At 41.6% G+C, this 13187-nt stretch overlaps 1 protein-coding gene across 3 annotated transcripts in view; it reads left to right on the plus strand.

The window, feature by feature from the left end:
* The window catches only part of sipa1l3 (signal-induced proliferation-associated 1 like 3), a 99287-nt gene that overhangs the window by 26990 nt on the left and 59110 nt on the right, over window positions 1-13187 (plus strand). For all 3 annotated transcript variants that reach the window (XM_042345419.1, XM_042345418.1, XM_042345420.1), the window contains exon 2: window positions 9786-9885. The gene's annotated coding sequence lies outside the window, so the exon portion shown is untranslated. The remainder of the gene's footprint in view (window positions 1-9785; window positions 9886-13187) is intronic.

Genomic DNA, 13187 nt, shown 5'->3' on the forward strand with positions numbered 1-13187 from the left:
TGGGCTTTCCTTCCATTAGTCAGGGCTGTGAGATTCAGTCTATCTGTAATCGTAGAGATATTAGTCTGAAGACTTCCAGCTTTGCAATGGACCAGTTGTTGCAGTTAATGAATGAGGTTCTGTGTTGCCTAATCGCCTGTCTCTGACTATTAGAAGTGCAGCCACAGCACAGTGGAGCCTGGATTACACGTACCTGAGCCAGGATTAATCCTGTTTCAAGCATAACATTTCAATCTGTTATTCTCATTCACCCCAATTATGTACAAATCCTGATTGAAGTAAATGCGGATGAAACTCAGAACTAACACTGTTTACTGTGGATTATTTTCAAAATGCTCTTTTTTGAAAACCAAATGATTTGTACAATTCTGAATGTTAATCAATTTAAATCATTTGTGTGGTGAATGAATCCATATGATTCTATTTATCATAAAGACAAGTGCAATGGTGTTGAAGCATGTAGTGCTAAGGGAGTAATAGCTTTTTTTTATTCTTCCACTTTCCTCCTCCCCCACCCCCCAAAAATGGCTGGATTGCCAAATTGGAGGGATTTGGTGAGAAGAAGTCTTGTCATAGAATAACACTAGTCCTTGCATTTGATATAACCCCTTATCACATCTTCGAGACATCTCAAAATGCTTCACAGAATATACTGTAAAGTGAATTGACTGTATATTTTGTAGGTGAAACGCGGCAGCCAATTGCGCACAGCAACGTCCCACAAACAGTCGTGGATTGAGTGACCAAATTATTATTTATTTTTTAAAAAATTGTAGGGATTATTATCCCGGAAAAGCGAACTGCCAATCGACTAACACCAGGTTCCTACTTACTGCTAATAATCAGAGGCGTGTGTGTGGAGTAAGCAAACTTGCCCAACGTTTCGCCCTGCCCGGGAATTGAACCCATGTCCTCTCGCTTTACGAGGCGAGGGATCTAACCACTGAGCTACAGGACTCCATAGAATCTTACAGCACAGAAGGAGACCGTTTGCCCATTGTGCCTGTGTCGACTTTTTTAAAGAGCTGCCAACTAGTCCCACTCCCCGAACAGTCCTTCCATAAAGGGACTGAATTGTAGGTCGAAGTTGATCTCTGTTGCATCTCCTAATGGTTCTACAATTTACCTCTTGGCTGAGGAGATGTGCGGGGGAAGGGGGTAGGGGGCGATTGAGTGCTCCTGGAATGACAGAACTGTATGAGAGCTGAGAAGAACACATAATAGACTTCTACCTCAAAGGAATTGCATTTTTGATTTGATTTGATGTGCACATGTGAAGTGCTTGCATATTATGAGCTGGTTATAATTTCTACCTGTCACCATGTTTCTGTACATTATTATAAATGTCTAGGCAATCTTGCATGCAATTGGAAGGAGGCAATGATTCCAATTTCCATCTTTCCGTGGCAGGTTCATTCATTCTCACAATTCCCCTGTTCCTTCTCGTTTCCTCCTTTCCACCCCCCGACCACTAAATTCACCTTCAATTTTTTGTAAACATTGAGCTCTCATTGTGTTCAGCATGTTTTGAGTTGCGGTTGAGTTTGGGTGATTGGGGGAACGGAGAGAGAACAAGCATTTCCTCCAGATGCTGCTGTGACAATAACTGGCATGTTGTATAGCGTTGTGCACCAAAAAAGCCTCTCTTCAAAAGAGCAACTAGCATATTTTTAAGCGATGCTCACGGGCAAGATTAGTTCTGAGAGCTATAATAGAAATTTTTGAAAGCAGTGTATTTTTTATAATAAAAATGGTTTATGAGAGAGAGAGGAAATTAAATCTTCTCCATACGCATTAAAGGGCCAAAGGAGAATTCTTTCCAACCAAGGATAAATAGTCGGACTGCTAATGCTGGTGAAGCAAACAGATTATATGAAAATCTAAGTTGGGAGGATTTGGTGAAAGTAGCACAAAAAATGAATAGTTCATCCTGTATATAGTTCAGGACATGACATGTGCAATAATTAATAATAATTTGGTCACTCAATCTATGACTGTTTGTGTGACATTGTTGTGCACAATTGGCTGCCGTGTTGCACCCACAAAAATACAGTCAATTCATTTTACAATATATTCTGTGAAGCCCTTTGAGACGTTTCAAAGACGGGATAAGGCGCTGTATCAAATGCAAAGATTATTATTACAATACAAATGCTGGATCAATGCTTTCCCCCTCAGTCTCTATTTCGAAAAGACTGAAGGGGAAAGTGCGTCCGCTTTGGAATGGCAGGTTTGGTTCTGCAACAGGCAGAGATTTCTAGAAGCCTCGATGAAGGAAAACCACCGAGAATACATAGAGGGTGACCAGGGCTTCCCCCACGCTGAGTTTCTAAGCTCCACAAAGTCATTTGGGAGACAAGCCAAATGGAGAAGAAAAATTGCTCACAAGGAGAAAACCGAGTGAGTGAGTCAACTCGTATCATCCAAACTCTAATAGATTATGGAATGACGTTGACCTAGGTCAAGAGTGGCATCCTGCGTCCTGGACCGGGAGAATATTACAGTGAAGAAAGATACTTCAATAAGCAACTTGATGTCATTGGCAAAAAGAAAATTTGGGGGAAGGGGAAATCAGATGGAGATTTCTTTTCAGCTACATGTTCATATTTTCTAGAGGGGAGAGATTAGATAGTGTTAGTGTGCAGAGGGATTTGGGTGTCCTCGTGCACCAGTCTCAAAAAGTTAGTTTGCAGGTGCAGCAGCAACTAAGAAGGCGAATGGCATGTTAGCGTTTAGAGTACAAGAGTAGGGAAGTCTTGCTGCAACTGTATAGGGCCTTGTGAGACCGCACCGAGAGTATTGTGTGCAGTTTTGGTCTCCTATTTAAAAAAGGACATACTTGTCCTCGAGGGGGTGCAGCGTAGATTCACTCAGTTAGTTCCTGGGATGAGGGGACTGACCTGTGAGGATAGGCTGAATAAACTGGGGCTGTATTCTGTATAGAGTACAGAAGAATTCGGGGACATCTTATTGAAACATATAAGATTCTTAAAGGCTGATAAAGTAGACACTGAGGGTCTGTTTCCCCGGTGGGAGAATCTATAACCAGGGGTCACAGTCTGAAAATTAAGGGTCAGCCTTTTAGAACAGAGTTGAGAAAACATTTCTTCACTCAGAGGGCAGTGACTTTATGGAATTCATTCCCCCAGAAGGGCCAGAACATCTTCAAGACTGAGACTGATAGATTTTTAAAAAATAGAGGGATTAGGGGATATGGGGATAGGGCAGGTAATTATAGTTAGGTCTGAAGATCAGCCATGATCTTATCGAATGGCGGGGCACAGGCTCGAGGGGCCGAATGGACGACTCCTGCTCCTAATTCTTATGTTCTTATGTAATGGATAAAAGCATGTCTGTTTTGATGCAGCGAGATGGCGAGACAGGAAATGAACGAAGGTAACTAACTGCTTTTAAATTTAAGTTATAATAGTTGGAGCACAAATAAAAACACTTAATGTAAAGTTTAAAATATGAGGTTGATGTAAGAAATTGACCTGTAAGGGCAGCAAGTTTGCTGGCAATCTTTTCACATGATAGTTCCAATCATAGCGTAATCCATTCCAGTTGAACCATGAAAAAAGAATGATTTCTGGGATCCATGATAACAGGGCACAATGTGAGAATCTTAAACTGGTAACGTGCCACTTACCAAAGGAGGTTAATAATTAACCTGGCACATTTACTCTACACTCAAAATGTTGATTTGGAGATTTAATCATTAATCGTTGTAATGGTGAAGCAAATTGGTGAGGATGGAGAAAGGGCCACATCTTTCATTTAAAGGAAGCCATTGTCCTTAGTTAATTGGCTGCTTCCATGGATAATCTGAGGATTATAAATTGCTGTTCTCTGTGTCCAAGTGATTCCAGAAGTCTGCCATCAACTGGAGATATTGTAAAGATGGTTACCATGACAACATGGGATAAAGATTAAGGGCATATGAAAGAGATTTCAGTGTTGATTTCTCGCTGTAAATCCTGAGCAGTTATGTACATTGAGCTTGGATGTAGAGAACTTGATCTACCCCTTTGGTACTGTGCTTCCCTTCCTTCTCTCAAGGCCTCTGCTATAATTATTAATAATAATAATAATCCTTGCATTTGATATAACGCCTTATCACGTCTTCGAGACATCGCAAGCTATTTCGCAGGAAATACTGTAAAGTGAATTGACTGTATATTTTTTGGGCGAAACGTGGCAGTCGATTGCGCCAATTTATTATTTTTTGATATTTTTTGTTCTGATGCTTTTCGATTTTCACTTTGCTTTCCTTCTGAAGTTCTTTTAAAAAAATCTCTGCAGTGAAGAAAGTTTAAACAGCAATTTGTCATCGCAATCCACGTGGAGAATGTTTACTTTGGCAAGTTACTGGAGAGGGTTGTGGGTTCAAGCCCCACATCGGAATTCATATCGTTTTTGCTGATGCTGGAGCGCTGGGTGTCTGCTGCATTGTCGGAGGTGCTGTCCGTTGAATGAGACATTAAATCGAGCTCACGTCTCCAAATAGACGTTAAAGATCCCATGGCACTATTTGAAAACAGAACGGAGTTTCTCTCTCTCTCTCTCTCCCAATGTCCTGGCGAAACCCCCCCAAAAAAAATTGGTCACTCATTCCGTGGCTGTTTGTTGGACTTTACTGTGTGCAAATTGGCTGCCGTTTCCACTCACAAAATGCAAGTAGTTGCATCACTTAACAGTATTTGTGAATGTATAGCAATCTTGAATCCATACATTTCTTTTTCATGTTACTTGGCCTACATTTTCTGTCCCATTCCTTTTACTTTTATGTTTCCTTAGTTTACCCAGGTTCTTGTTCCCATTTCCAGGCTTTCCTGTGTATACAACAGCTGAATTTTAGATTGTGTGTGTGTGTGTACTGATATTAACAGTGACACATCTAATTAGTCTGATATTAACAATGAGCACCTATATATAGTTTGATATTAACTGTGTGTGTTTGTGTCTCTCTCTCACCAATATTACATGCTAATGACTGTTCTCTCTCCTTGTGAGCTTCTCTTGCAGTTCCCTGCACACTGGACAGTAACCTGTGGTTGTTGGATCACAGCCATTGACCTACATCTTATGCCATTAGGGCACAGTGTCATGGTATTATCATTGCGTTGCCCCTTCAGTATCTTCTAATTTGTACACTTTTAATTGGTGACCTAGATTTGTCTCGTTTCGGATGCACAGTTTCTGCTATTTCCATCCTCCCCCCCACCCCCCCAAAAAAAGCCTAATTTGTCACTGTCTGCTAAATGCTCATCACTATCCCCTCACTGTAGGAATGAAGATACATTAGCTTGTGTAGATTATCTCTTTGCTAGCCTGTGGATTGTTGTACAGTAGTGTTAGCAAGCACTCACTACCATTCCTGCCCTTTGCTACAATCCTCAAGATTAATTGGTAAAGTGAAGCGCTTTGAGACGTCTAGAAGACGTGACAAGGCCCTATAGCAGATCCAAGGATTATTATTATTCAATTCACGATTGTGTGCAAACTGGCTGCTGCATTTGTCCACCAAACAGTCACTACAAAATTACAATTACAAATGTAATTACCTGCAAAAGGATGAGAGGTTGTATGAAGTATATTGAATTCCTGGAATATCATATATTAATATGTAACCAATTTGAGCAAAACCATAAAGGAGGTGGGACCTTAAAAGGTTCAGAAATTCAGAAGGCATTGAGGTGGCAGGAGAGGGGCGGTGGTTAGGGGATGAGAGCAATGTACAGACGCTTTCATTGTACCAGTGCCTGGGTTATGGTACGGTGCAGACACCATTGTTCAGAGCAGTAAAACGTGTGTGTAGCTTTGAGAAAGGGGTTGGGGGACCCAGACAATGGATAATACCAACTCTGGTAATGCTTTGCGTGTTTATTGTTAATGAAGTCTGGAGGCAAAACTGTCAGTTCGAACACATCATCTCTGCAGCCGCGAAGTAATTCTATTATATTCTGTCACTCGTTCGATATGCAGAAGCTCTTGATTTTATCTCCAAATAAGGTCCTCTGTACACAAACATTCTTTCAGTCTAGTAGAGTTGGCTGGCCTGGGCAGATTTTGTAAAATCTTGTGTTGTGCATTACTTATAATCCTATGCCAGTACACTTTTATGTCCATCTTCTACCACCTTTCACATGGCTCAATCATCTCTCAAATCAGATAATTTGTAGTCTGACCAAATTACTGTTGGTTCCTCTACATACTCTGTGGAGTCCTGTAGCTCAGTGGTTAGAGCACTCGTGATAAGGGCTACATCAAATGCAAGGATTATTATTATTAAAAGAGCACTCGCTTCGCATGCGAGAGATCTAGGTTCGATTCCTGGCAGGGCGAAACCTTGGGCAAATTTCTTACTCCACGCGCCTGATAATAATCCCTCAAAAAAAAACGATGATAATTTGGTCACTTCAATCCATGACTGTTCGTGGGACACCGCTGTGTGCAATTGTCTGCCACGTTTCGCCCACAAATATACAGTCAATTCACTCTATAGTCTATTCTGTGAAGTGTTTTGAGTCGTCCAGAGGACGTGAAACATATCAAATGCAAAGGATTATTATTATATGCTTGCTATCTGCTATGATATGTTAAGCAAACCCTTTGTTTTAATCTGTGAAACGTTAGCTGGCTTTAATAAGTGGTTGCATTCTCTGTATCTGCTATAATAATAATCCTTGCATTTGATACAGCGCCGTGTCACGTCTTTGAGACATCTCAAAGTGTAGCGACTTTATAATTTCTGGGCGTGGATTGAATGACCAATTTTTTTTTCGAAGGAATTATTACCCCCGGAAAAGCGATCCATCAATCAACTAACAACCGGGTTCCTACTTGCTGCTAGGTAAGGACTGCCCATCACACAGAGGATACAGTTCAAGATCCTGGTCCTCACCTTCAAAGCCCTCCACGGTCTTGCTCCCCCTTTCCTTTCTGACCTCCTAACCCCCCCCCCCCCCCCACCATGCTGTTCGCCCTCTCCGTTAAGCGGGCTCCGGCCTGCTTTGCGTCCCCCGCTTCGCTCGCCCCATTATCGGCAAATGCAAAGTTGTAATACAACTCTAGTAAGAATTGGAAATTACATTCAGATTTGATTTCAATTTGACACCAGTTAGTTTCAGCAGAGTATAGTTGTGCAGTTCACCATTACTGTGCAATAACTCTGTAAACAAGGTTGGACTTTTCTGATTATCTCCTTAATCCTCTGGACTGAAAGAGCCCTGAAGCAGCTTGTAATGTAGGTGTGCCTCCTTTTAGTGTACTATATTACATTGTCTAATTTACTAATTTATCCTTATGAACAGCAAGTTGGAAAGTCTTGGTAAATTGCTTTATTTAATTAGACCTTTTATACCCTCAGGTTAAAAAGTTTAAATGGATGGAATAGAAAGGTTTTTTTTTTTAAAAAATGGACTCCGTTTGGTGGTCAGACCTTCAATTGACATGAATCTCTGTTGGCAGAGGACAGCATTGCCCTATACTTAGGCTGCACTACTTTGGTACTCTTGCACACTCAGCCCCAATGTCTGGATCCCAGGGTTCTGGAAACGGGCCGCACCACAAGCCGTGGCTCCTCAGTTTAGATTTTTAGTAAACCATAATGGTGATTTGCAAAATGTTTGTACTACGCCCACTTGATCTATGGAAACACCCAGTAGCACAATTATAGTTATGTCCTTCCAAATGTGTCTGTGGAGAGAGAGAGCATTTTCAGCTGCATTACATCACATTTTAGTAAAGATTGTAAGAGCCTAAGTTAGTATCTCAGAAATTTGTATGGCACAACATTGCAAGTGTTTTGTCTTGAGTGTCATTGTTTTCCCTATAGTACATTACCTGTAGCGTAGTGGTTAGAGCACTCGCCTCACAAGCAAGAGGACCTGGGTTTGATTCCCGGGCCGGGTGAAACCTTAGGCAGGTTTCCTTACTCCACACACCTCAGGTTACCAGCAGTAAGTAGGAACTCGATTGGCTAATCATAATAATTTGGTCATTCAATCCACGACTGTTTGTGGGGACACAACAACAACAAGATTCCATTTATTGAGCGCCTTTCACGTCGGGAGGACGTCCCAAGGCGCTGTACAGTTGGGTCAGGACCCGAGCAAGGGGAAAATGGTCAGGGTGAGGGGAGGGAGCGAGGAGGGGGTAGAGAGTCGAGAGGGGAGCTGAAGGCACGGTCAAAGAGAAAGGCTAAAGGTCAAAGACAGAAGGCTAAACTTCAGATGAAGTCAGAGCCATGCTCTATAAATGTAGTACTGTACTTCCTTGTTTTATATTTTAGATAATCATGATAAAACCTGGCACCCATTGGAAATAAAGTCACAATAATAATCCTTACGTTTTATACAACGCCATTGGTGTCCGCCATTGGTTGTTGCATTTCACCCACAAAGTACACAGCCAATTCACTTCACATTATTTTCTGTGGTGTTTTGAGGCGTCTGACTGATTTAATCAGGCGTTGTATAAAACATAAGGATTATTATTGTGAAACTTTATTTCCAATGGGTGCCAGGTTTTATCATGATTATCTAAAATATAAAACAAGGAAGTACAGTACGATGGTTATAGAGCATGGCTCTGACTTCATCTGAAGTTTAGCCTTGGGAGCCGCACCTTAGGAAAGGATATACTGGACTTGGAGTAGGTCCAGCTATGATTCACTAGGATCGTATCTGGCATAAAGGGACTTGACTTTGATGAAAGGCTGACTAAATGTGCGCTTTATTTCCTAAAGCAGAGGAGATGTCAGTTTGGGGGGGAGGGTGGGTTAAATATAAAGGAAATTGATAAAGTATATATGAAAATAGTGTTCCCTCTGGTGAAGGAATTCCGAAAAAGGGGATGTAATCTTCAAATGAGAAAATTTGAGGTAATCCAGTTCAAATGAAATCCAGAGGACATTTCTTCACACTAAGCTGAAAATCTGAAACGCACTGGCTTTTTAAGGGCATAGATACAGAATGAATTGTAGGATTAAAAGGGAGACAGATGGGTCTGTGGGTCACAGTGGAAATGGGTTTACTGAACTGCCATGAGGTGAAATGGTGGCCGAACAGCCTTTTATTATTTTTCTAGAAGCTGGTGGGAGTTGAATTGCTTCTTTTGCAGTTATGGCGGATACAATATCTTGATGATGATGTCTTGATATTCAATGAAGTATAGCACTCTAGTTATTTTAACTTGGAGATTCTTTACATGGTGATGGGTTTCTGTATGTGCCAAACAAACAAACAAAAAATCCTGGACACTTGCATCGACTGTCCATTAAGAGAATGAGCAGGCAGCCAACTTGTTCTCAGGCGCTGCCAGAGAACTGCCTGCTGACAGCAGAGGAGATTGCATTTGAGCTGCCCAGAGCGATATACCCTTTCGTTCTTTCCCTTCCAGCTGGCACATCAGCGTGCCACAGGCAGTTTGTAACTGCAAGCCCCTCTATGTCTACTTGCACTCATTTCGCCCACAAAATATACTGTCAGTTCACTTGACAGCGTATTCTGTGAAGCGCTTTGAGACGTCTCGAAGACGTGATAAGGCGCTGTATCAAATATACAGGTACCATTTATTCAAAAGCTAATACTATAACTTCTCTTCTATGTTTTGAATAACAATTTATTTTAAAAAAAAGTTGCATTAGCATTCAATGTTTTACACAGATGTGTGCCTCAAATTCAAGAGTAAAAGTGATTCATGATTTTTTTTTAAAAAAGTGGCATATAATTACATAACTTTGGTCATCAACTATTTCCTTTATTTTTCCTCTCTCTTCCCAGGAGGTGTGAGCATGTGTAACTTTGTTTGAAGTTCTTGCTGTATGTGGAATCTCAAGCCATGAATTTGAACTGGAAATAAAACAACTTGAGACTTAACCAGGTATGTAAATGCAATGCCAGATCAGTCTCCTTCACGCTCTCTTTCACTTTCGACAAAACCAGAAGTCCAGGGGCTGCAAAACCCATATAAGTGCAACAAAAAACAGAAGTGCAAGTTGTTGTGAAGCAGTGGGTGTTTTCACCTACTGAGCCACCTCATTTTTTACTATATTTTCCACTATTACACCATGATTTTCAATCAGTTGCAGAATAATAGTGATAGAAGACGTACATGTGTTTGTGCGTAAAATCATCTTGTTTCTACCACATTCCCACGGTGATATCCTCTATACACACACACAGTGCTTGCTGTTCTAACCACCCAGAAAATGAACTGGCTCAACCTGCTGAATGAGTGTGACTGAGCTCAAAGATGCTCGAGGCTGATATTACAGCTTGTGATCTGCTGGTTGTGTATTCAGTGCTCTGCTGCTACAGAGTTGCCTCCCCACCTCCCTTGCCAAACCACACACTATCCCTTTCAATAAAGAAAAGTGGGAAAATGAGCGCCTCTTTGTTCAGCTAAAAACTAGCTGCTTTGTGGTGCTCTGAATCCACTCCCACAGGAGCTGACCAGGTTTGCTTCTCTCGATAGTATTTGCAAGATCATAACTTCAGCCGTGTATTAAGATAAATAATACTTACATTTGATATAATAATAATAATAATAATAATCCTTGCATTTGATATAGCGCTTTTCACGTCAGGAGGACGTCCCAAAGCGCTTCACAGAACACACTGTAAAGTGAATTGACTGTATATTTGTGGGCGAACGCGGCAGCCAATTGCGCACAGCAATGTCCCACAAACAATCGTAGATTGAAAATGACCAATTTAATTATTGTTTTTGGTTTTTTGGAGGGATTATTATTAGGCGTGTGGAGTAAGGAAACTTGCCCGAGGTTTCGCCCTGCCTGGAATTGAACTCAGGTCTCTCGCTTGCAAAGCGAGTGCTCTAACCACTGAGCTACAGGACTCCACGCCTTATAGAGCCTTATCGCGTCTTCGAGACGTCTCAAAGCACTTCACAGAATATGCGATAAAGTGAATTGACTGTATATTTTGTGGGTGAAACGCGGCAGCCAACTGACCTATAAACAATTGTGGATTGAGTGACCAATTTTAAGGGATTATTACCCCGGAAAGTGATCCACAAATCAATTAACAACCGGGTTCCTACTTACTGCTAGGTAAACAGGGGCATGGAAATGTAAGAGATCCTGGGGCTGGGGGAGATATACTAGAGTAGTTATGTATTCCTATCTCTCCCCTAGGAATAGTGTGTTTGCATTACTCTATATTAAGATGTGCTTTTAACTATTCTAAACTGGGCGTCATCTCGTGAGTAGCTCACTCCACTTTTACAAAGGGAAATGATTAATACTCTTTTGTGTTGTTAGTGCTTCCGACTAGTTTGGGATTACTGACTTGGATGTGCCAAGACATTTTGAATGGGTTTAATTAATTAACATTTGTAGACATTCAGTGACACGTGGTCCATTCTGTGACTTCAATTGTTTGGTACTTCAGCTCCCACATGGTCCACCTTTGTGCCTCCCACAAAAATATAATAATAATAGTCCTTGCATTTGATATAGCGCCTCATCATCTCAAAGCACTTCCCAGAATATTCTGTCAACAACAACAAAATTACATTTGGTACAGCGCCTTAACACATTGTCAAGACGTCTCAAAGTGCTTCACAGGAAATACTGTAAAGTGGATTGACTGTGAATTTGTGGCAGCCAATTTGCCCAAAGCAGTGTCCCACAAAAAACTGATGTGAATTTTATCTACAGTTTTGTTTGAGGGATTGTTGGCCAGGACACTAGCAGAGAGAAACTCCCTTCTCTTTTTGAATAGTGCTGTGGGCTCTTTAATGCCCACCTGAACAGGAGGAAGAAGGAGGTTGAACTTGGTTTAATGCCTCACCTGGAGATTGTGCTATAACCAAAATGCTTATTTTTCTCTTTCAGAAACTACTGCTTAATTTATTTCCGGATATAGGCTCTGCTAAAGTACAGTTGATTTACCAGTTTTACAATAAATATTGGGCTCTAAATTTCCCTTGTATACAATCCCTGATCCAAACCAAATATGTCAGCCAATGCGGGGGGAAGCTTAAAGAATTAGCTTCCCTTGACCGCAGTTTCTTAATAATGGCAATCCAAGCATTATATTTATTGGCAAACCAGCTCCTTTTCTTTCATTATTCAACTCTGCTTAATTTCAATAGCGGTTTTAATTACACAGTTGTTTGTTTCTTTGTTGTCATCCCATTCATATTTGGAAGAGATGTGAAGTAACATCTGAATAACCCCAGATCCCATTTTACCAGCTCATTGCCTGAGTCAAGCCATTCATGGCAACAAATTGAGACCTTGCTAGGATGACCATTGCCATGGAAATTATTTGGCGGAGCTAGAAAATGCTGATAACACGCACTTCAAAGAGAGAGTGATCAGAGGTTTGAGTATGTACTGCATGCCATTTCCAACATGACTTGGTTTAAAGAAAGACTCTCTTGCTTGGCTCAATTCTAAGTAATCTCATCGCTGGGGCAGAAGGTTGTGGATTTAAGTCATATGTTGGTTTATTTTATCTTATACTGAACAGTAGAACTAGAGGACACAGCCTGCGAATGAAGGGGGAGGGTAAGGATGGTGGAAGGCGAATTAGATGGACCGTGGCCTTACCTCCCATTCCACCGCCTGCTGTCTTCACTCAACTGGCTCTGGCCTGCTATTTGTCCCTCGTGCCTTCAGCCACTATGCCCCAAAGCTCTGGAACTCTCTCCCTCAATCTTCTGCCTTGCACCTTCCCTCCCCAGCTTCAAATCCCACCTAAAGACCTTTTTGATCGTACTTTTGGTCACCTCCCGACTCCGCCACTGTGAAGCTTTCTTGGACTCTACCCCACATGAAGGGAGCGGTATAAATGCAAGTTGTTGTTGTGCTTCTTTCGTCTAGCAATTCTTATATTCATATGTTGGGGTTGGGAGACTGGAGCTACATGCTGAGGCAGTGCAGGAAGATTGCTCCATTGTCAGAGGTGTGATCCTGGACAGCAACTGGGGACACAAACTGGCTGACTTCCTCCCTAACTCGAAGGGATGGTAATAATTGTAGCACCCCTTCCTGCCTCCCAATTGAGATCAGCTAACTCAGCACAATCCAGGAAGTAAACCGGGAGGGGCCAGGGAAGCTGAGCTGTGTTTTGAAGTCTAGTTTATCCCCCTTACAGGCACTTAGTTCCCGGGAGAGAAGAGGGATTATCCAAACCACAAAGATTGCGTTGTTTTTC

This window comes from Callorhinchus milii, unplaced genomic scaffold, assembly GCF_018977255.1.
Source record: "Callorhinchus milii isolate IMCB2004 unplaced genomic scaffold, IMCB_Cmil_1.0 Scaffold45, whole genome shotgun sequence".
Lineage (NCBI taxonomy): Eukaryota > Metazoa > Chordata > Chondrichthyes > Chimaeriformes > Callorhinchidae > Callorhinchus > Callorhinchus milii.